Source organism: Strigops habroptila, chromosome 6 (genome assembly GCF_004027225.2).
Source record: "Strigops habroptila isolate Jane chromosome 6, bStrHab1.2.pri, whole genome shotgun sequence".
Classification (NCBI taxonomy): domain Eukaryota; kingdom Metazoa; phylum Chordata; class Aves; order Psittaciformes; family Psittacidae; genus Strigops; species Strigops habroptila.
In genome coordinates, this window is record NC_044282.2 from 24,755,516 (window position 1) to 24,778,989 (window position 23,474).

The 23,474-nt window shown below is 43.3% G+C and overlaps 1 protein-coding gene across 8 annotated transcripts in view; it reads left to right on the plus strand.

Annotated features, from left to right (window-relative positions):
• Positions 1-23,474, plus strand: part of BACH2 (BTB domain and CNC homolog 2) — a 188,664-nt gene that overhangs the window by 100,923 nt on the left and 64,267 nt on the right. For 7 of the 8 annotated variants that reach the window (XM_030489495.2, XM_030489494.2, XM_030489501.2 and 4 more), the window contains one exon: positions 4,050-4,202. The gene's annotated coding sequence lies outside the window, so the exon portion shown is untranslated. Of the gene's footprint in view, positions 1-4,049; positions 4,203-8,358; positions 8,501-23,474 lie in introns of all 8 variants that reach the window. The other variant, XM_030489499.2, reaches the window with a different exon arrangement.

Here is a 23,474-nt window from a genome sequence, read left to right on the forward strand (position 1 = left end):
GAGCATGTTCCTTCTCTTTGGAAGAACCAAGCAGGTTATTAGGAGGAAATTAAATGCACTAATAGTGAAGCAGGCCATGTGTCTTTTCTGACATAGGTATCAATAACATCCTGGGTCTAATTTAGATATTTAAGGGAGAGATCCTGCTCTAGATGTCAAGAGCACTGCAAATGCGTTCTCAGCCTCAGGCAATCCTTCAAGCAGTTGCAAGCTATAAATGTTCCAATGAAGCTGTTTCAACCAGAAAGAAATATCCTTCAGCTTCACCCGAAAGCACACAAAGTATAAAGAAAACACATTTGCTAACCTGTGATGGTATTGCATGTAGCAGACTGGTATCCTTGACTTCACTGGGACTAATTTCTGCACATTTGTGTAAGAAGCATTGCAGTCCACCAAGTGAGGTGTCACTTCAGAAAACACCAGCTCTGTTTGCACATCAGTGCTCACTTCTCCCTGCTTGCTGGTGCACAGCTTTCTTTACATATTGTTTTCTCCAGGCCGCATTCGTGAGAAGCTCACCAACTCATCTTGTCCTGTGTGTTCATTTTACTTACCCTGATTTTATGCACCCATTGTGAACATTAGTGTGTTTTCAAACCCCACTGCATACTTGTTGCTCGCCTCCCTCATTGCCCACCCAGCTTCTCTGGTTTTCTTGAGCATGATTGCATGATTTTATGTGTCTGAAAATATCTTTCATGTGAATTGGAGTAATACACAGCTACGTTCATTGTGCTCTTCTCATCATCTTTATTGGTTTGTTCACTGTAAACTGAAGAACTTACCAGCTTTCCTCTTCTTAAACGTCAAAGCTCGTGTTATTTTGCATTAACAACAAAAGCTGTCTTTGAAACACACCCTCTGTTTAATATAAATCCAAGCTGGAAGGTGTTCTTGTGAAGTAAATACCTTTTAAGCTTCATGCTTCCTTCTGCCAGTTGTGGTGTCTGGTGTGTCTTCCTTTACATTTGCATTCTTCGGTGCTAATTTGAGCCACCAAGCAGTACTGGAAGCCCTCACAAAGGGGAAAAAAGGCAACCTGATTCAAAAAATCTACACAAGTCGTTAAACAATGTAAGTTTAAAAAAATCTTACAATGTCTGTTTTGAAGTATTGTTATTTTTCTAGCTTTCCCTGCAGCTGTGAATGCAAATGCTTTTTAAAATAAAGATAAGGTTTCCTGGCACCCCTCATGGCTTCGGGAGCTGGGTCTGCAAGTTGGCATAGAACAGTGATTTTGTCGCTTCTCGTGATTCTGTAACTGATTGCCCACATATGGAGGTCTGTGCTGAGAGCTGAGATCTTGATGTGAGCAAGGCTTGGAATGGACAGTGCGTCTTCTCCTGCCTAGGATCCAGCTCTTCCCATGCTGTACACGTGGCTGGTCAGCATGTTAAAATGCTGAAACTCCTCTTCAGTAAATGCATTGTTGGCTCTGCCTTTTGTATAAGTTCAGTTTTCATGTATTGCTTGTAAGTTTACAGCTGTAGCAACAGTTTTGCTTTTAACAATTTGCCCGTTTTGGAAAGAAAATTCTTTTATTGAATGGAGAGCGTGAAGAAGCTCCCATGTTGAGCATAGGCAGGGGAGTTGGGTTTCATCCTACCCTAAGCTGACCCCTGGGGAGAGAGATTCCTGCTTTCGTGTTTTAGATCATGTGTAAAACCTGATGCTGGCTGGATCATCCTTTGTAGGGCAAGAATATCTAGGGAACATGGGGTGAGATACGGAGTGAGACATTTGCAGAAGGGAATGAAATGTTTGGGATGTAGCCTCATGATTTCTACAGCAGTGAACATCAATCACATCTTCTCAGAAAAGCATAGCACTGGAAGTCCTCCCCCCCCCCCCACCTTCTTTTCTTGTTTCCCTGTTCCCCACTTCTGTTTATTCTCTTTTCCTTCTGATATGGTGTGGCAAGTGTAACTTTAGCTCACAAAACTGACTTGTCCTTGAAAGCACAGAGCCTTCTCTGGTTTTATTCCTTTTGCCATTGAGTAAGCAACAGTTATTTTTGTTCTACCAGTGATTTATGACTGAACAGATTCGGAGTTTATATTTTCAGTTTTATAGGCAATTTAGATAATGTATATTTGTGACTATAAATATTTGGTCCTCTTAACAGTCTGTCAATGAATATTATGCCCCGTTGGAGGAAATTACATAAACTAACTGCACACAAGCATTGTGTTCCTGGCATAGCCTCATGATTCTTTTCAAGTACCCGTATAGGTAATCCTTAAATGTAGCAGTATTTAGAGCATCTGTTGGTAAATCATCTAGGAGAATGCCATCCAGAAGAAATAACCTACTTCTCGTAAGTGATCCAGTTCTGTAGAAGGCTTGGAGTAAATTGATGTAGCATCAGTGCTCAGAAAGTATCGAACATATATATATGTTCAATATATATATAGAACATTTATATATATATAAGCATATCTATAACATGCTTATAAAAAACAACAACCAAACCTCTTTCATTTGCTCTGCTCTGTGTTATTTTTTGACTTTTTTATGGAGTCAGTAGACATTTCTTGAGAAACCAGAAGTTTTTACTGAAGAGTTCATTTTGCAAATTTCAGAAAAATAGCAGTAGGGGTTTTTTTCCTTCCTCTCACCTCGCTCCTTTATCTAGCTTTATCTAGTTTGTGGTCATTCTGCAAACACAGCACTTGCAGTGATCCTGGGAAGATAAATAAATGCCACTGCTTGTACTGCTGCTGTCCCCTTCTGTTCAAAAGAAAATCATATTCCTTTCCACTCCCAATCACAACTTTATTAAAGTCAATAGTAGTTAAGCATTCAGGTGGTTTTTTTTCCCAGTAAAACCATAAAGTGTTGGGCTCTGGCAACTTGAAAACTTCAACTTGAAAACCCCTGTAACTTAAAAATAATTACTTCTCCTTCCACAAGTATTTCCTTCCCACCCTCCTCCCCAGACTCTTCAGAGTGTGACCCCTTCATTGATAGATGGGGGATGCCCTTTCGAGTCAGCTGTGGCTGGGCGTTGGGTGGGATCTGGGCTGTGTGGGGATGCTGGGACTTGGGTGCTGGGAGGAGTGTCACCCTCTTCCAGCTCTCCCTGTCCCAGAGTGTCTCGCTTCCAGGGACTGAGCCCCGAGCCCGTTGCACGGCAGTGACAGCACCATGAATTTGCTGCGGGCACACTTAACATTTTATTCCCTCTCCAATTTTCTTTTAACAAGATTGGCGTGACAGGCAGCTTTGCTTTAGGGTGGATGGGGGGAATATGACACACATTGCATTGACCTGGCGGTACGGAACTACGCTAATGGTGTTTCCTCTCTGAAGCTCCCCAGAATAAAGTGGAAACAAAGGGACAAATTTGGTGTTCTTGATTTAAATTCCTAGCTAAAATCAAAACAAAGCTTTGACAAAGCCAGTATTGTTACTTAAAGTCTGTTTGATAATTTTGCTGGTTTTGTTGGAACACCTTTCTGGAGTGATGTGCAGTTTCATAGAATCACAGAATGGTTTGGGTTGAGCTTCAAAGCTGATCTAGGTTTTAACCCGGTAACTAGGACAGGTTGCTCAAAGCCCCATCCAAGCTGGCCTTGAACACTTCCAGGGATGGGGTAGCCACAACTTCTCTGGGCAGCATGTGCCAGTGTCTCACCACTCTTGTCATAAAGAATTTCCTAGAATGTGTGTGTAAGTATGCACATACCTGTGGTATGATCTAGTAGAATAATCACAGAAGTGTTAGTTTTTCTGTAATCATTCTCAGAGGCCTTATATGTCTGGGTGCTGTATGAATGTGAGAAGAACAATCTTTATTATAAGGCGTCTACAGCTTAAATGTAAGAGGAGGTATGTAATGGGCATAATGTAATTGTTATATCTGATATAAAGACCTTCTGTTGTTTAAAAAAAGAAAGAAAAAAAGCTCCCAAACTGTTTTTAGAAATAGAAAGAAAAAAAGGAAAAGCAAAGCAAAAAGCAAAGCAAAGCAAAGAACAGAAAAGAAAAGTTTTGTGAAGATCCAGCGCTTGAATTTTTTAATGCCTGCCTTTATTTTATTTTAGGTTGCTATCAACTTGAGTTGCCAGAGCATTGCCCTACAAAGCTTTGGAGGGCCACTTCTTAATGGATTGCTGCGGTCTCTTACTTTCTCCACTGATCCTGTTCCCTGCATCGTGAGAACACTTTAGCCAGCACAGAACCTAGAAAAGTTACATGTAAGTCATGACTCAAATTCATTTCTATTTAAATGAAAAAAAAAAAAAAAAAAGGGTCTTGGGCTGGCAAGGTGGAGGCAGTAAACATCATACTTTAGAAAAATACTGTAAAAGCTGTAATTCAGCATCAAACATTAGGTGGTGAATAAATTGTTATTGAAGTAGTTACTTGCTTTTTTAACCAAAATGGTGATTGTCATTTTGAAGGCTTTTCTAAGTGTTCTGCTACCATAGTAAACTGTAGCGAGAAGTACTTAAAATAGCTCTCTTCACCCCACCCCCCTAACTACGCTTTGTTTTTCTCCTCAACTGCGTAAACGTGTGTGCACTTACCATGGTGCGATGTGTCAAAAAAGCATGCGTTCTGCTTGAGTTTGGAGGACACCGTTTGTTCAGCAGGACTGCAGGCATCCCAGAATTTTTCCCATTATAAAACCCATATCCTCCTCCTTTGGAGTTTCCAGAATACTTCCCCTGGAGGAGCCCTGGTGCTGCTTCTACTTTCAGCCTGCTGCCCCGAAAAGCCCTTTAAGCATTAGTAGTATCTTCTTTGTCACCTCCAGTGCCCTCCATGTGGAATTATCTGCTTCACCTGGCTGTAGGAGGGTGCAGAAAGCCATGCACAGATCTGCTAGGGTCAAAGGGGATAGAGGGAGCTGCAGACCTCTTACTCTCTCCTCAGTCTTGGCTAGTAGTTCCTGGTGCGTGTTGTGTGCTTTGATTTTTCCTCCCAAGACAGGGAGCGGCTGTAGTGCTGTGCACATGTTTTGTCTCCCATTGTGGCTAAATCCTTCTCTGAAACCTCACATAGCATCAGCCTGGCACCAAATCGGCGAGCTATTCTAGAGGGGGGAAACAGGTTCGATCCTTTTTAACTAACTTATTTGGGGTTCTCACCCTCATTCTGGGATGGATCTGCAGGTGGAAGAAGTTCTTTGCACAATTAAGGATGGCATAGATGTGCTGTATGGAGGGTGGGACACCTCAGAGCTGCCAAGTTTGGAAAAAGGTTTGAACACAACTTTATTGCTTTCGTTTTTAAAATAAAAGCAGATCTCGTTGTGGTTAGCAGGTTTTCATCTTTCAGGTGGTGGGGTAGAGCAGCCTGGCAAAAGGCTGCCTGAGCTAGAGGTAATACAAAGTCATGGTTCACAGTGTGGCACTGTGCATGTTCCTGCCCTTGTTCATTAACTGCAGTAACAAATTTATACAAGGCATTTCAATAATTAATCAGCACAGGTCAGTGAAGCTGGCCATAGCACTCATTGCTGGTCAGTTTTTCTTGAATGCTTGCACAGTTGGTAATTTAGAAACCGATTTGTAATGCTACTTCTAAAAACATAGGAGTATTTTGGAATTGAAGAGCTTATATTGGAAATACACCTTCATTTAAGTTACTTTATTTGCTTATGTGACACCAGAAGTATTATTTAAAACAAGAAAAATCTATTGCAAAGGAGGACAGGGCTTTTAATGCATATGGAGATTCGTCTTTTAAAGAGAGGGGAAAATATTGTGCAATTAGTATCAGGAAAAATAATAACGAAGTAGTAGGCAGTGGAGATAGGGTGGGTAGTAATGGAATTTGCTGTCAAATAGGCCTTACAATCTGTTGGTTTGATTTTGTTTTCCGAAAAAGGCGTTGCCGTTTCATTGTGAGCTTCACAATATGTGGTGCAAATTATTAATCAAACCTGCAATAGCAGGAATCATCTGACTACAGGAAAGTTTTGGATCTGGCTTGAAACTTATTTCTAGCGCTTGTCTTATGAGAAGAAAACTTGAAAATATGAGTTGTTAACAGCTAGGCAGGCAGAAGCAACACATTGTTCATTAGTCCTACTTAGCACCATTCCCATGAGGTTTGGAAGCCTTATTCACAAATTTTTGCAGGCTTTTCTCATGATATTTGGAAAGCTTATCACTAGGCATCTTGTAAATTCATTATTAACAACCCTTTCAGGGGAAGTAACTTTAAAAATGGCATCCTTCTGAGGATTTGAAAAGAACAACCAGAAACTGAATGGACATAAATAGAAAAAAACCCTCTAATTCCAAGAAGAGCATAGGAAGTTTGTCTTCATGCTTCTTGAGCTGCGAATAATCAGAAGTCTCCATTTCCAACAGTAAAATAGGTCTGAGGGCCAAATAAACTTGAAAACCAGTGTAAGGATATGGGAGCTGTCATCAAATACATGCTTTCCTTAAACTGTAGTCTTGTGCTCAAGATACGTCAAACTTTTAAAAGGTGATGTGTGCTCTATCATCTTATAGGAAACACATGTATCACCTGTTAGGTTGTTGGCTGGGTTGTAGCCATTGTAAATGGAGATCCATGCTGGCAGAGGTAGATGCGAGGGCAAGCTGCTGATTGCTTTCTTAATGTCTCAGTGTCTCCCACTGGCTGGCTTGTTTTGATAACAAACTCTGCTTGTAACAATTACCTTGCTATAGCAATTCCCATAGAAAGAAGCGAACTATCTCTTGTTCATTAGCCCCGTCAGAAAGAGCAGTTGCACCAGGTTGACCCAGCGGTAGCAACCGTATTCTCCTTGCTTTTTCCAGGGTGCAGTGTGTTTCCTAAACAAGTATGCCTTCCCCTGGCCTCCTTCCATTTATTATTTAGCTTTTATAAAACTACTAGGATACTGATTGGTATGATCTCCATAAAAATAATACGTGTTGATGTTTGAATTCAAAGCAAAAGGGATTGTCCTTATTCTGACAGAGCAGATTGCAAAACCCAGTTATGGTGTGTGTGCCGAGATAAAAAAACATTTCTCCAGGTCCCCTGGGAGTTAATCCTGGGCAGGTTAAACCATGTGTATGATAATGAGGGAGTACAGGAATTAGGGAAAAGCTGTGCTCTTCGCTGAGCAACTCACAGTTCGTTATCCCAGACAGTCGCTCGTGGCAGAGTATGGATGGGGCTTTGCTCAGGCACTGGGAATGTGGCTGTGACTTGGAGCAGATGCTGGGGCAGGGCTTCTGGCATCCCAGCAGAGACAGGTCGTGATTCCTTGCAATTTCCACACCCTGCTCACATTTTTCCATTTGTTTTTACCCCTGTGTGTTTTCCTTCAAAAGCAGCAAAAATAACATCCCATCAACGCATTCTGCCTCTAATAAACTGTCCTGATTTGTGCTGCTTATCCAGTGTTCAGAATTCAGCAAAGGCCTTTAAGTGCTTTGTTCAGGAAAAACAAAAAAGGTAATCCAAACCACAGAAACGTCTGCACACAAATTTCCTATTTGCAAGGTATGAATTCTTCAGAATGTTTCAAAAATTTTAAAACAGATTTCTTGAAATCTGTCCTACAACCATCTGGAGGCAGATGTAAATAATGTAAAATTTTATGATACAGATTCTGGTGATTAAATGTCTGTCACCCGCCTACCACAGCCTGGGAAAAATGTATCTTTTAAAAATCTGCACTGAAAGGTCAGGTAACTTGGCTCAATTAAGAAGGAAATTGGATTTTTGGAGGCAAAGTTGCACCCCTTTGAACACAGACTTAACAAGCACTCCTAACGCTCAGTACCAAACCCAGTTCCCAAGGGCCATGGCCATACCTGAGGACATCATGTTTTTATCCTACTGGATTTAGATGCAAGATACGGGTGTGTCTGGATTTCATCATTTTTCTAGCACATTTTCCTGCAGGAGTGCTGTTTTTATAGTGGAGAAGGCATTTTCTTACCCATTTTATGGTACTGGCATGTCGGGGCTCTGCACATCAGGCACCGTCTCGTGGTGCTTCTCCCACCCTGGGGAGTTTCATGACCTCCCATGGCATCCTGTCATGGGCATAGCGCTCACAAATGCCAAAAAGCATTTTCCTACGATCTAGAGTAAATCTTCTTTGCTGCTAATTAATCCGGTTACTCCTGTTGACCCCCCTGCCATTGACCACTGCCAGCACTGCATTGGTCCCTTGGTGTGATCAGATACTCCTGGGCACCCCCAGCTGCACCCCCAGCGTGGGTGGCTGGGAACAGCTTTTGGTAGGTGTTTGCTGCAAATATATCTGTTGATTAAGTATAGGGGTTTATTTATATACACATTTGTGCGTGTGTGTATAAATGAAGTATATCTATATATAATAGACATATATATGTAAGTATATAATCAAAATACATATATATGTCTGGACAGATATAATCAGTATGGTCTGAAAAGCGCTGGTGTAACTTCACACACAGCGTCTGCATGTGCACACGTAGAGCAGATGGTGAGCTAAAGTCCCTCTCTGGATGTTTCTGACCAAGAGCCCCATGCCAAAGGCATCCCCATCCAGGTATGTGTGGTGACCCCGGGCCGTGTGGCCAGGGGGAGCATCCTGCTTGTGTTTACCTGTGTGTAGCTGGTATAACAGAGGAGGACAGTAGTGTTTGTGGCAGTATAGCACATTATTTGAAACTGAACTGTTTTGCTGCCACTGACCACAGGTTGGTTTGTTTGTTCGTCACCCCAGCGGTGCGCCGGGCTGCGTGGGCACACGGTGTCATTGATCTGTTGACTCGGTGTTTCCCACGTGGCCGCCATGTTGTGGCAAGGCGTTTTATTTTTCGCTGCAGCAGGTGACACTGCGGGGCACTGAGTCACAGCTCTCCCTTCACCCAGGGCCAGTGGCACTTCCCCTTACCGAGGAGGGGGGAGGTGCCGGCTTGTCTCCATGGGACAGCTTACCTGCCCCTGCATGTTGCTTTGTGTCTTATTTCTTTTTACAGAAAAGACTGAGAGATGGTGACAGCGAGATCAACTTTCTCTGTCACCCAAACCAGTGAAAAGTAAAATCCATCTCACCACATCAGTTTTGTTTTCACTGCTGGTTCAACCTATCCTCTCCCTCTGGCAGAGCCCTGCACAGTCATTCAGTGCCTGGCTTGGGGATGGTGTGGTTGTTAGCTCAGTGGTGTATGACCCATTTATTTTCATATTATTTAGATACCCACACTTCTGCAGCGTTCAACACATGGGTCCTACGACCTAAATCCTCACCAGAGAAGCACACACTGATTTCAGCAGCATGGGGAGAGAGCAGCCAGCTCTGCACTGGGCTGGCCCTGGGCTGAGGGAAGGCGATGAGCCATTGGGTCTAGTGGGCAGTTAATGAGCAAGGGCAGGTAAAGGTACGTTTTTCCAGAGCTGGCCCTTTGTCTTAGATTATTTTGTTAAATATTGTTGGCTAGGTTATGGGATGTGTTTCCTGTTGTGGTTTGCAATGAGTTGAGAAGTAAAAGTATTGGAGTGGATGCTTTTCTGGCTATAATGACTTCAGTTTTCAGAGACAGCAAGGTAATTAATGGCATGATATTGTTGCCTTTCCTTTCTCCATCCCCAGACATGGCATCACCTTTACACTTGTTGAGTCTGGTTTTAAGATAGACCTTTTTTCTTTATTTCTTTTTTACTCAGCTAACTGAATTAGATTTCTGCAGGTTTTTCTGAAGATAATTAGGTTCATGCTTGTGTTGCTTTTGGTAGATGGAAAGAATCAGGCACAGGACAGACAAGAGAGTAAACTGGCATCATAGTAGACCTGAAAGTTTTGGGTTATAAAATTAAAGAGTAATTTGCAAAGCGACTTGAAGTAAAGTGGATTTAAACACAATGAAATCATCCTTGACAGCAATTTGTTTGAAGTTCTTCTACTGTTATGAGTGTAAAGGGATTTTTTTTAATTGCCAGTTTCTGGGTAGAGTATTCAGCATAATTTCTCACAGGTAAGTGAAGCATTAACTCCTTGTACCTCAGTAGGTTTGGGAAGTGGGGGGAGAAACTGAGAGTTAGGGAGAGGCATCTCCTCCATTTCATCATTTAAAAATTGGTCAGTGGTCAGTGAACTTAGAGAAGGACTCTCCCAGGTAACTCAGAGAAAACAATTGGTTAAATGTGTGAAAACAGAGCCTTGGGCGACATGGTCTAGCGTGAGGTGTCCCTGCCCATGGCGGGGGGGGTGGAACTAGATGATCTTAAGGTCCTTTCCAACCCTGACCATGCTATGATTCTGTGAAAATCCAGCAGGAGCCCAGACAGTAGGTATGCGTTGCATGCGAATAGCTGTCCCTGCTGTTTAACAGAATATAATGACACTCTAAATGCAAACTGGAAAAAAAGTAGCAGCAATTAGCTAGTTTGCATCCCTTCTTCAGATGAGCCATGAGTTCTGGGGTTTTTGCATTTATATACTTTTGCTGTAGGTGTTGGAAGTGTGGGTGGCCATGAAAAAGTGGTGGTTACAATAAGATTTTCCATTTACTGCCCTTTGTGTACAACTAAAAATAAGATTCAAATGCTTCAGAATTTGTAGAGCAAGCATAATCGTTCCCTTAGCTCTGATGAGTGGCTTGCCTGCAACTTCGGCTCTGTCTGGTGAGTCTTAGGCTTAAATGCTTGTGGATGGGTCGGTGTTGGAAGGAGAGGCAGAGTTTACTTGTGGTGTGGTCTAGCTGGGTTAATTCATCAACTTCTTATTTAAAAAAATAAAAAAGGAGCTATGCTCGGTGCGTAAGTAAGAGGTGGTGATGAAAGAATTTTGGAAGCAGGATTGTTCTGCTCTCTGGAAAAAGCAGCTTTGGAGAAGACTGAAAGATCTTTAAAATCAGCCTTTCAAAACTTCCTTGGTGTAACTTGAACTGTTGATCCAGAACTTCATCTTCTGGCAAAGAAGAAGAAGAAGGAAATCTATACAGATCTGCTGAGAATCAAGAAACAAGTTCTCAGGGTTAACTTCTGGCACATAAAAACCTTTTGATTTGGTTTTTAGGGTGATGGTATTGAAATATGTTCTCAGTAGCTTTTCCAGGTATTTACATAGGAAATGTAAATTTAGGAATCTAGTTAGGAATCTGCTAAATTAGTTGCAATATCTTGAGCTAATAAATCTGTTCTGACTACATGAATTGATATGTCAGCTCGTGGCCAAAGAAGCCTTAACGAGATGTATGCAGGGAAATTCGTAACTTCATGGTGTCAGGTTTGGTGCTGTCCCAGCTTCACTCATTAAGTAGCCATGGCATTTCCAGAGAATGAGTGAGCTGGTGCATGTCAAGTGTTTCGGTTTGATGTCATTCTTGCAATGGATGAGTAGAGAAAGCATCTATCCAAGAGCTGCAGAACCAAAGGTAGAGGCTGAAAACTTGCTTTCTGCTGCATGCCAGCTCGAGCTTCACCGCTTTCTTGTTGCCTCGTGACCTTCCCAGGTTTTCTAGGCTTGACAGAGTAGCAGAGGTGTTGATCTTGAGAATCGGGCTGCACAAGGCAATAGATTTTTGCTCTGAGTAATTCTGTGTGGCGCGGAGGATGTGGGGTGCTGGAGCACTTAGAGGCACACGTGCTTGTTCCATGGAATAGCCATGCAGTTGGCGGTGAGTCTTTTATTATGCAATATGAAATTCCTTTAAATTAGCTTAGTGTAACCCTCCCCCTCTTCTTAGGAGAGCTTGGTGCTTGTCGTTGTTGCCTTACTTTTGTCTTCTTGTTGAAACATGCATTTCTGCTTTTATGTCTGTGCGCACCCTTTGAACCGGCTTCTGCCTTGATACAGAGTACAAAAGACAAGAGAGCTAATGCAGTAATCAAGGTCTTAAATATTTCAGGTGGGAATGGGCAAAACTTTATCAATCATTAGTTTCCACAGCAGTGGTTGCTGCAGGGAATTACATCTGTTAAAATTGCCTGGATGTCTCGGTCCTGAAGGTGACCAGATGCTGACAAGTGACATAAGTGCTTGTTATTTTTTCTGTGGAATTTTCCCTTTTTGGTACAGATGTAGAGGTGTTTTTTTTCTCTGTTGTCTTCCCCCCCCACTCCTCTTCTTTTTGCTGCTGCGCCCAATGCAGATGAGTTCAAACCTGATGGCTTTGAAGATAACGGCTGGAGAGAGTGCGTCATGCGGCGATGGCACTCACGCTGCTCACGGCTGCTGCGCTTTCCAGCTGGATGAGACATGCTGGTCTTTTCCAGGGGTATCACCACACAGGCTATTTTTAGTGATGGCACATAGGACGCGTTGTGCAACTATCAGTACTCGCTGCCGGGCTCTTCATTTTTTCCCTTGTATGGTGATGAGGTTTTTAAAGTGTTTACCTTTCTCTTGAAGAGGTAGACAGATCTCTTTTTGATTCTTCTAACCAGAGCTGATCTGTGGAGTCTGTGGAGTTGTGTTTTCTGTACATAGTCTAAAGGGAACAGTCCTGCAGGTGGCCACTAAGTTAGGATTAGCGTAAGCGACTGAAGCAAATGCTGTTGAGATTTTCGTCTGAAGAGCTATAACAACCTGTTGGGTTGTATCACAGAAGATCTGCTACCTCAGGAAACCCCCAGCTTGTTTTATTTTTAACTTTCCCACAGCAAACAAGCCTCAATTGGGCACTTTTACAGTTGTTTTAAACTCTTTGTATGGCTCAGAGTTTCTGGAGTCTTTTAATCAGCCACGTTGGCTGTTGCTGCTCTCTGTGATGTACCGGGAGGTCCTCTGAGACAGCAGCAGCAGATCCCAGTCAGCCAGCGATCCCCACCCGTGCACCCAGGGGGAACGGGAGATGCTTGGGGATGTGACGCAGCCTCACAATGGGAGCAGAGCCAGACATAGCAGTTGACTTCTGGCTTGTGCCTTTGGCTTGCTGAAGGAAGAGAGCTGGCTGGTCACAGTCTCCTTATTGCGTGCTCAAATAATGCAAAAACATTAGCAGTGGAGATTTGCTGTAATGGTGTATTTTAAGTGTGTGTCTGCTCTGCCAGCTTCACTTCTAATGCACTCGGTTAAGGAATGCTTTGGAGGTTGCTGCTAATGGATGAATCTTCCGGAAAATTGGAATTTTCAAATAAGATTGACACTTTGGAGTGAGAAATATAAATCTAATGAGAGTATTTCAGCAGAGGTTTGTAATTAGGAATGAATGGAGGGAATTTGTACATGCAGTCTGTGAAAGGGCACAATGGAAGGTGAAATTGCACCCTCTGTGCTGAATGAGGGATGAAAGCCAATGTATCAGTGTCATGGCATGACAGTGTAGAGTATAAATGATACTGTCACTGAGTGCTGCAGAAGGTTTCAAGGGAATTCCACTGCAGTAAATTACATTACTTAGACAGACCTGAAGGCATTGTGTCTGAATGATTGGAGGGAGAAAAGGATGTCAGCACAAAGCAGAAGATATTATAGAACAACTGGCTGCAGGGTTGGAAAGCAGTTTTTTTCTGATGTTTACCATGCAAAGCTCTTCAGATGCTTTTTAAATTTTTTTTGGTTGAATTACAAAGGTATTGATGAAGCAGTAGTATTTTTTGAGATGGTATTTGGAGTGAATACCAGCCTGCAGCAAAAGGTTAAGGATGCACAGCTCCCATTTTTTTCAGTAGGAATTGGGACTCCTTCAGACTTGGAAGAAATCGACTCATGTTCCCAGTTCCAGCACCAATCTTTATGCATTGCTTCATCTGGCTGAGGACTTGCTTTTTGGGCTAGATTGTGGTTATGGAATAATTCTGGCATAGGTTTGTGGGAAGAAGAGGATTGTTACTATTCTCACTAGTAGTGTCAGGGGCTGGATTGTGGTGAGCAGCAGCAGATAATGGGACACAAACTTCATGATCTCATTTAGAGGCACTCAGACAGCATGGCAAGGTCTGTGATGCAGACAGCTAGGAGCATGATGTCATGGTGACAGTGCAGCAAAAATCCAGCAACTTTATCCCTTTCAGTTTGCATGTGCTGGTACATCATATGTATATGTCCCTTGTGCTGTTTTGCTCTTTGCCTACTCAAACCCACTGCTAATGCCACCTTGTATCCCCCAGCCACATTGATGGTGTTGAATGGAATAGTTATTTCTTACCTTTTTTTTCCCTGTAATCATAGAATGGTTTGGGTTGGAAGGGACCTTAAAAATCATCTAGTTTCAACCCCCTGCCATGGGCAGGGTCACCTTCCACTAGACCAGGTTGCTCAAAGTCCCATCCAACCTAGCCTTGAACACTGCCAGGGATGGGGCAGCCACAACTTCTCTGGGCAACCTGTGCCAGTGTCTCAGCACCCTCATAGTAAAGAATTTCTTCCTAATATCTAATCTAAATCTCCCTCTGTCAATTTAAAGCCATTTCCCCTTGTCCTATCCCTACTCACTCTTACAAAAAGTCCATCTCCAGCTTTCTTGTAGGCATCCACCCTCACAGGGACGGTACCTCAGAGACAGGGTTTAACTGATCCTCTGCCTCTGACCTCACACACAGACAACACCTACAAGCTCCTATGATTTCCTAGTTTGCTCATGGGTAAGACAGCTCAGCTCCCACAGTTCTCCCAAGCTGTCACTTGGCGATAAAACGGCTTCTCCCCGAAGATGCTGTTTCATTCCTGCAGAGCATAATAAGCAGTGGCCTGCCTTGGAGCTTCTTGTAAAACTTCAGCAGACTTTGTACTGCTTAAAAACATATTTTTCCACTTGCCTACTCATGGAAAGCATCACTGAAAGTGCGTGCTGTAAATAATGATAAGGGAACAGGCTTCGTTTCTCCTCTCCAAAACTTGATTCTCAGAAAAGCCCACATGTGGCAGGAGGATGGACATGCAGCACGGCTAAATTAGCAGTCCTTGGTGTAGGCTTCTTTACCTGGAAATACCATTTAAAGTTGTGGGGGAATGAAACAGGAAATATGGCCAAACTGAAGGGTACTGACTTGCAGAAAGTTGTGATTCAAATGCTTCCATGGAAATGGCTCATCTTCCTCAGGATGCAGGATTCAGTCCTTAATAGCCCATAGCTGGAAACCATAGCATCAAACCTACAGGCAGTGTGAAAAGACAGTGAGGCATCCGTGGAAAAGAAGACGCCCTACGTGGGATGGGATTCAATTGTAAAGCAATTTATTAGTGGGTCCTGATCATAGCCAAAGGTGAGTGGGAGGAAGCAAAGTGTAATTTGGATCTGTACTTCCCACATTAGATCTAGGTTAAAGTGGCCCAGGGTGTAGGACTGTGTCTGTCTGTCTGGGTAAAAAGGAGAGTTAAGATGTAAGAGATGACACATTTGTCCTTAGACCGTAATTGCCATGGGAAACTACTATGCCTGCTTAAGCACACATTTGTAGTATTATTAAAAATGTGCTGTCACTCACTTTTCCTGTGGTATTTTCTGTCAAAAGCTGGCATTTTGACAAATCTGGGGGGAGGTGTTTGCATGTTGGGAAAGCAAATGGCTTTTCTTATATTCGGTGTCATTCCTGTAGTCATGCTCAAGCCACGTTTGCAAAATGTGGCTCTTTGTAGTCATTCATCAATCCACAGAAGACCTATTTATTCTCGCTGCCCTAGCCATCCCTATAATGCCATTTTCCTCTTCCCGTGCTGGTCCTGCAGCATGAATGTGTATAACCAGCACCTGTGAAGTCACCAGGGTCACTCATGGGAGTGATGGATGCAAGACTGGACTTCAAATGCTGCAAAGTACTGTGATTGCAGGAGTGGGGTAGAATGGGAGAAGGAATGACCAAACCATGCCTTAGGGAAGACTGAGAGACTAACCAGTATTACTTTAACTGAGAGAGATATTGAGCCTCCTCAGACAGATCTGTATCCCCTGGCAAATGTATTTTGTCATGTAAATGGCTCCCTGCTGTCCCAGAAGACTATCGCTATCTCCTCCTATCTGGTACAATGGATTTTGAAATAATCAATCTTTGTGCAGGAAAGTTGTAGTTCAGTAAGCCCAGCTTGCTAGCGAGTCAATGGTTTAATCTTAATTCTCACTGCTAGTTCTTTTGATAACACAGGGCTGTGAAGTTCGACATAGCAGAAACTTCTATATAAACTCTGATGTGCTTGCCACAAAGTCAGCCCATTACCGTTAATTCCCCTCTTATCATTAGTGTTATTAAACTGACGATTGATGTGTAAAAACTGCCATTTGCATGAAGTTCCCAAAACTGCAGTAAAAGAGACTTTTGTTCTGAGTTGGGGGGGGAGGAGGGTTGGGGAAGCAAAATAACACTAGCTCTAACAGCAGAGATGTTCATATAAAGACATGTTCTGAACAATAAGATCGTTTATCCATGTATGACATAAATACATTGGAATTTAAATAATGAGAGATCTTGTGAAATGCAGCAAAACGCACACCACTGGCATTGTGAAGCTTCCCTTCTCTAAAGCCCTATTCTCAGGGAAAAGCAGTTTTACTTTTGCTTTGAAAGCCATTATCATAAGCCATTTTTTTTAAAACACTTGTCTTAGTGCAATATTAAAGCAATTTTATACCCTAAGAGCAGCTCTTTCGTAAGGTAAAGTGCAGTCCCGTGTGTATATGTAATTGCGGTTTATAATACTTCTCACAATCCTAATTTCCCCAAAATTAAGAAAACTACTCACCTCTTTAGGCTTTCCTTTTCCTAATTATTTTTTGTTCTCTCTGTTTTTCTTCCACAAAATATCCTTTTTTAAAAATTCCTTCTTAGGAGGAGGAAAAATAAAGGCACAGAACACTTTCTGGATTCATTGCAAAACACTGCTTGAAGGCAACATTTTAAGAGTTTAGGTTAAAAAGTTTCTGCCTCTTTCAAACTGCATGGGTGACATTGCTATTTTGGGAGGCAGTGCCATCTGCTTGTTCAACCAAAAAGCAGGAAAGATGTTCCTAGTTCTAGCATAGACTTTTGGGTTGATTCCACATAAAATTCCCAACAAATCTTTGCTTGCGCTTGCCCCTTCTATAAGCTGGGGAGAGCAAGGCCACTCACCTCTTCCACCTTCACAGCTTCCAGGGAAAGGTGTTTAGCTCATGGTCCTCAATGAGTAAGACATGGTTGTTCACAACAGACAGAGTCCATCATGATGTATGAGGTCCATAATTCCTCCCCGTGCATGTTCATGACACGAGTTATAAGGAAAGAGAAAAAGAGAGCACTGTAGCGCCCAACACCTGCCGTACCACAGGTAGCCACTACCTGCAGGTGAAGAAGAGGGTGTTTGGTTGGGTTTTGTTGGAGGAGTTGGGGTTTTGTTTGCTTTTCAATAAGAGAAAGGACAAGGTTTCCTGGAGCACAGATCAACCATCTACCAGCTAGTGCAGGTATAAGGGGTGCAGGAGACAGAGAGAACTGTAAGAAGAGGTGGGGAGGAACAGAGAACTTACAGAGAGTGCAGATGGGTTGAGTGAAGAGGTTGACATGAGTAGGAGCAGGGTGGAGTCTATGTAGTATGTACTGCAAGTCTGTGGAAATAGCACAGGGGAACATGGAAATGTGAGAAAAGGTTACTCCATAGGTAGTCCTCTGTAGGTGATGAAGACATTTCTTTGAGATGAGAGATTTAAGTCTATGTTATATTGCTGGAGTGTTTGCAAATACATATGTATCATCATTACAATATCTTCTGACTGGCAAAATGTTTCATCCAATCTCTGTTGACAGAAAAGATTGCCTACTGATAATTGCTTTGCTTAAGTGTCTGATAATATGCCAGAAATGAGAGCATTCTCTGTTAGGTCATCTTTAATTATGCATGTACCACCTGTCAGCTTTAAATCTGGAGAAGATTAGTTTTCTCATTGGATTTAGAGTAGGGAAAAGGAGAGAGCCTTCAACAAGAGGACTAGGCTGTTGCAAACAGTGTGCCTATGGGGGAGTTTCACAACTAGTCTCCTCGTCTTCCCTAGTCATGGATACTGCTGTTGGCACAGGCGGAAATATTTGAAATACTGCCTAAGCTAGCTGTCGTAGCGATGGTTTTCGCAGGAAGAGGATTTCAGACCATCTGTTGTGTTTTCTAGTTTTCCTTTCTCCCCATTTCAAAGGGAGAGGGAGCACTGAGGTGGGGGAGGACACGCGGCAAGTTGTGGCTCCTTTGGCAGCACTGGGAGGAGATCCCCCCAAAAGCCTTGTAAGGGGGTTATTCACTTACCACCGATTAAAGTACACAATAAAGCCAGTCAGGCCAATGAAGACATGCCAGTCTAGCAGGAAATTAAGGCTCAAAAGACTGAAAAATTGTGAGGATGGGTGCTTTGTGGAAAACCTCAACAGGGAAAGATGGTAGAGGTCTCTGAGGATATTAAATTAATGGAGTTGCCATTACCAGGCCTACTTATGATATTAAAAATTACCTTGGAGAGGAAATTTATCTTTGTACGTGGTGGGGAGGCAGTAATTGTTATGGAATGGTTGAAGGGATTGTCAGTTCATGGGAGAATACTAGCTATTTATTTGGTACAGTAATAGATTTTACAAATCTCCTGGGTTTTCTGGTTTCCTTTACTCCGAGGCCAGTCTGGAAAGCAGGGAAAGGATGGTTGGTTGTCCTCTGAAATGCACTGTTTGTACCAAAAGACAGGAATGGTCTTTGTTAAACTTCTCCCCTACTTTTGGCAGAAGAGAACATCACTTGCACTGTAAATGTTGGTCCTGCAGCTTCTTGCCTATTTATTCGAGTGGCTTCTGCTTTCCCCTCTCTGGGATTTTGGTTTTCCAGCTTCTGTCGTCAATGCCTCAGCCTCCTGGAAAGAATTCCTCAGCTGCTGGTTAGCTGACACTGATCGTTTTTCCTGGTAATACCTTCAGCCAAGGCTATTTCTGAAAATCTGGGATTTGGAACAGTAGGTCAATTTGTAAAACAACAAAAACGAGTGAAAAGGGACAGATGGCTCTGGATGTGAGAGCATGTTTCTGTTCATCTCCCATTTGGCTTTTGCTGATGTTTCATGCATTTGAGGCTGTCACTTTGCATTGGTTAAGCAGTGGATGCTCCTTTGCTGCGAAGATTGGCCTATGTCACTTCCCACCCTCCACTCCTGTGAGGCTCCAGGGCAGGCTTTCTCTGCAGAAGCTGGCAATGCCTTTGCACCCAGGGTCATGGAAGGAGTTAGGGAGACAAGTGGATTTTCTGCTTGGAAATCTGGCTGGTTTTCCTGACCTTTCCTCCCAGTGACTGCACTGGATGAAGCTTGCTTGATTATTCGTTTGCTCAGGATAAGATTGCTGGACTCACCTTTCTTTGTTATTGTTGTGTAAATGATGACAACATCTCCATCCTCTGTTGTGCTGTGGGATTTTGCTCAATTCTTAGATAGAATCGGATGGATTCAGGCTTGCTCACTTCTCTCAGTCTGGATAGTCGTTCTAGTAGCATCACCTGGACATAGCTGAACTTTATAGAGCTGAAATAGAAAAGCATGGAGGTGTGCCACAGCCTTTTTTGCTCACTTAAAATTCATTCAGCCTTTCTTACCACCCTCTTATTGCATGCTAAAGGGCTCTCTGGTCTAGCAGTGGTCACTGGAAGACACCTCTTTCATACAGGCCTCTTTGTTAAATCCAAGGGTGTATGCATCTCATTACCCTTGTGCTGCACTGCAGGAGGTGTCCTGTTTGCCAGTTTGAGAGACAGCCATACTTGAGGGAACGCAGTGCTCTGCTTTTGTCTCTGAAAAACTGAGCAACTAGATGAAATTTAAGGATACCTTTAATGGTTAAAGACATATTTACTTAAAACTAGACTTGAAATAATGAAGCAAAACTGCCAAAGAAAACAAAAGAAGTAAAAAAATCAGGCAACAAGAAGGATTTTTCTGAGCTCTTCTGGTTTACATAGTCACCAGATCTGGTCGGTCCTGAGGACTTTTTCTTGCCCAATATGTTACAGACTTTTTCTGGAAAGCTTTCCTGTTTTCAAACCCAGGATGGCATCAGCTCTCTTGTCCTCTTTTACAACTACCAGCCACTTTTCTCTCCTGGAGCCTTCATTGGAACTTGCCCACTGCCTTGGTCACAGGAGGGGCTTCGGGTATCTCCATTTCTTACAGGGCCACTTGCTTAACATTTCTCTTGTAATCTTTGTCGTGTTGCTGGCTTTAGGCTTCACGCTTTTTCTCTGCAATAGAACTTTCTTCATGTGAGGTTTAGTATCTGTTGTAGTAGAGACTTCAAACAGGATTCATACTTTTCCTTCCATAGCAGTGCAACAGTGCTTAATAGTGAAGCTGGTGAAATTCAGAGCCATATGTTTACACTGAGATATCTGAATGTATACACTGCTAATTTTAAGAGGAAGGGGAACCCTTCTTGGGATAATTAGTTTTGCCATATTTATAGACACGACCTCTTGCTGAAGCATGTTTTTCCTGACTCCAAGTCAGCTGCTGACAGCCGGTATTACAAGAGTTCATTGTGAGTCTCATGATCCATGTATGCTTATATGTACACAGCACAGACAGATGAAGCCACAGAGAGATAATGAAGGCAGCGATGCTAAACCCTGTAGCAGTGCCCAGTAGTGAAGCATTTGAACAACCAGCGTAAGCCAAATTCCAGCTCCTGTTCTAGGCCATAATGATCAGGAAACTCACCTTGTCCTTTGACTGATTTTACCAATCTAGACAAGTAGCCAAGAAGTCATCATCTCTCCCTTACCTACAGCCTTGGCAGTGGCAGCACAAACTCCTAAATCAGGTGGTTTGCCTGTACCCCTACAGCCTGCCAGTAAATGAGGATACTGCTGTATCTCCCTACATGCCCTTTTGAGATGTAGAGGCAGAGCAGTGTGTGGATCATGTAAGTACTGCAGTCAGGTTTTGCAGCCTTTTCCACTGCAATTCAGTTGGCAACACAGTATTGTAGATCGATGGTAAATACATGCAACCTTCTTGAAAAGTTCAGGTGGGCAATCAGAGCAAGGCAAGTGGTTGCTTCTACACTTCGGTTGCAGAGCATTTGTGGAGAGATTTCAGGGAAACCTCTCGGTAGCAGGAAGCTGCATTCAATGAATGAGCTGCATAGTTGTCTCCTGTGCCTGGTGTTCCTTCCCCAGGCTACTTAATAAACACGTGAGCTTGGCCATTATCAGCCAGGCTCTGTCTCTTTTGCCTGTGCTAATGTGCCAGTATTTTATGTTGCATCGAGTGAGGAGGGAAAGCAGTGATACAAAGCCTTTTTGCCCTTCCCTTAAATAGGATTGATGACTACAGCATAACAGCATTCCAAGAAAATAGCATTTGATCAAAGCTGGCCAGAGCTTCCCCTGAGATGCTGCATAAGGATGTTCATCCTGATAATAACTTGCCTTTGCCATTTTCAGAGCAGACATTCCTATTGCAAATCCTGTGTTAGCACTGCAGTTAATGTGCACACACATACGTAAAGGTACCTTTTTGATTTCCCTCCAGCCTGCCTCCCCCCACAGGCTCAAGGGCTGCATGGGATGCTTGTGCCACCAGCAGCTCCATCCCAAGAGGGTTCCTCCAATGGCACCCACTTGGTGCCCTTCAGTGCCCCTTTAGCCATGGGGGGTCTGCTTTGCTGTGCCAGAGCACTGGCAAGCTTTCTGCACACCACAAGCTGGAATCCCCGCTGGGCCACTGTGATGAATATTGCAGAAACCTCATCGAGCAGGGGAAAGCGTCGTGCTTTTACGTGCAAGGGCTTGCCAGCTTGAATCACGTTTCTTGTGTTGCAGAGGGGAATACTGCTCTGGTTGCAGTGGGTTAGTGGAGTGCTAACAATTCTTATTTGCAAAGGGGTCCCGGGCTTCAGTCTTATCTCATCTGTCACCAAGAGAAGGAACCTACTCTGGCAACTTCAGCAAATGCTGGTTGCACTTTTGGTTTTTGTTCCCCAGTCGTGTCCTTTGTTTCTGAAATGCTGCTTACGTACTGCAGATTTTTTTTTAGTGCATTGATTAGCTTTAATTTCTTTCTCAACTGTCTGATTTTTATCCCATTGCTTCACCAACATCTTTTTGTTAATTCACATGATATATGATAATGTGATGTGATATCCCTCCCTAGTTAGCAAAATGTAAGAATTGCTGTTGGCAGCTTCTGGAAGAGTAATTAGCAAGTAGGAATTACTCAAAGATGTGCACACTAGCCTAAGTAGGCATTTTCCAGCTGTCTGCAGCTGAAAAAAACTAGTCAAAAACTAGTAGGGACTTTTCAGGCTCTAACACAGGATTAATTACTTGCTACTAGAAAAGACCATTTACAAAAATGTGTAGTGTGCAATCAGGGCTACTGTGATTTGTTGCTTAATTTGGAAGTGGACTTCTTTGTCACAAGATTTTTACAGTATTTGGTAGTCATTTTGCTAAGGAAGCAAGCCTTTTTGTTACAGGGGGATGTCAAGCTCAAATTCAAAATAGTAAGCTGTCTAAGAAAGCGCTTAGGGCTCAGTCCTCATGCTGCTGGGTGTAGCGCTGCTTTCCATGGGGATGGCGCAATGCAAGTGCCTTTGTGCTGGCTGCTGGAGCCAGGACCCCCAGCTCCAGTGTAGCCAAGGATATCAGTGTTTCCTTTCTCTCTTTCTAATGTACAGGAGTTTCTGTCCACACTGCTTTCTTTAGAAAGCAATTTGCACTGCTGTGCCTCTATTTTGCATAAAGAAACCCACGTAAATCAAATATAGCCACACAGCTGTGCTGAACCCCGTCTTTTTTATCCATGGGCAGCTATTGTCAGCCAGCTTTTTTGTCCTCTTCCCTATTCTGTTACCTCTCCAGGATCAGCCTGAGGGTGGCTGGAATTTTGTTTGCTCCAGTATGATAGAGAGAGGGGGCAGGCAGAGGGGAAACGTACAGCTGGTGCATTCAGACTACTTGACAGTTTTATTTTAAGCTCATGCTCTGCTTGCCACCTCCGTAGCCTCTTCTGCTCTCTGCCTTTCGCTTGACATCTCTTGTGCCTAATTCTCTAATCGGCTGGATTATCGTCTCTTGGCACCGTGTCCTCACCCCCTCTCCAGCCTCTCACCCGCGATTACCTCTCTCATCTCTTCTCCATGCTGACAGTTCTCCTTGTTTGCTTCTCAGAGTGCCTGCAATTTTGCCTGCCCTCTCCTCCCAGCATCATCCCACCCCCCAGTGAGGGAACGGACAATTTCCAGGAACCTTTTCCTTGATGTTGCCTCCATTTGCACTGCTCTTTAAAGCTTCTTGGCAGTTGTTCCCCTCTGTTCTGGGCAGTGGAACCTCTCTCTGCCGCCTGCCCATTCTTTTCTGCTCTCTCCCCGCGTCCTTACATACTCAATGTAGTGTGCCATGGCTTTATCTCCGGCTTCTTCAGTTTCTTTCTGCACACTGAAAACATTGGAAAATAGCCACTCTTTCCCATGATTAGTTTCCCTGTTCTCACCTCTGCCCCTCTGTTCCCCTGGAGGCAGCGGGGCCAGGACTGAGCTCCCGCCTCCTTACGATAGACCCTTCTTCCTTGAAACTTCTCCAGCCATCCCTCCTGCACCTTTCCTTCTGTGTAACTCTTGATCCGTAAGCCCCCAGCCTCTTCAGC